Here is a 1,208-nt window from a genome sequence, read left to right as displayed (position 1 = left end):
TTTTGAAAAAAATTTAAAAATAATGATATTTAATATATTTTTCCTAAAATAAAAGGATGAATTGAGCTCTGGTGCCAAAAAAAAAATCTTACGAAATATTTACTAAATTCTTGTTCATAAAGTAGTATTCATGGACATATACAGAACCAAAATATGTAATGTTTCTGGGGGATCTTTCCATGTATGTTATTGTTGCAAGCATTCAGCACTAATTTCAAATTGTAATATGCAGATCACTGTATTAGTTTTGCCAGTTTATTCAGAGCAAATACTATTCAGATGCATGTGCATGCAGCTGCGGAAACCATTTTTTGGAGTGTTTCTCAAAGAACAGTTCCGCTTCTGAAATTAGTACAAAAAAGGTTCGAATGGCGCGGTAGTTGTACTAATTGGACCGCTATTGGTTAATATGCAGTGGCATATGTTAGAAATAATCTTGTACTCGATGCGTTTCGTTTGTATGCGTGTGTGCGCGTGTGTGTTTAGGTCGAGCCGGTGTGTGGCGTGGCTTACGATCGTATGGCGATCGAGGGTTGTTGCAGCGGGCGCTAGCGATCGCATGATGAAGACCGGATCACCAGGACGACCGTGCGTGCACGAGGTGTCTGGGGTGAGCGAGCAGTCCGTGATCGCTAAGTCTGGCCAGCTACAAAATCGGCCGCGTTGTTGGTTTGTTAGCGGGCAGGACGAGCGATGGATATGCACATGCACGTAGTGGTTTGTCAGTGCATGCATGCAGGTCGTTTGGAGTTGGTTAGCTAGGTGTGCGCAGCGGAGTCGGATCCGGCTTGTCTGCTCCCTTCCCGTGCTTTCATCGATGCTCCCACTTAATCCTACGGCTGTCTTTTTTTCTTTTTTCTTTCTAATCTAATCATCTCCCCCTGATTTTAAGAGGGTGGAGCGGGGCCTTATTTTGCTTCAATCAAATCAAGCCACATAGACGGGAGCACGGATGGGCACACAACGGGGGAGCAGGCAAGTCTCGTCCGTAGTGGCCTGTGTATCTGGCTACTTAAGCCATGTAATCCAGTCCTATGATGTAGAGCCGAGTGTAGCAATGTAGCCACTGTAAAAAGAAAAGGATTTGGGCGTTCGTGCGTCCGTAGAGGAGTTCGTGCGCCGGCTCTAAATTGCTTGTGTCTTGCGTCTTCTTCTACCTCTAGCCGAGAGTAAGAGAGGGCTGCTGTTCCAACAGCATAACTGAATGG

Source organism: Triticum dicoccoides, chromosome 1A, assembly GCF_002162155.2.
Source record: "Triticum dicoccoides isolate Atlit2015 ecotype Zavitan chromosome 1A, WEW_v2.0, whole genome shotgun sequence".
Classification (NCBI taxonomy): domain Eukaryota; kingdom Viridiplantae; phylum Streptophyta; class Magnoliopsida; order Poales; family Poaceae; genus Triticum; species Triticum dicoccoides.
The sequence above is the reverse complement of the archived record's forward strand: the minus strand, read 5'-3'. Positions refer to the sequence as shown.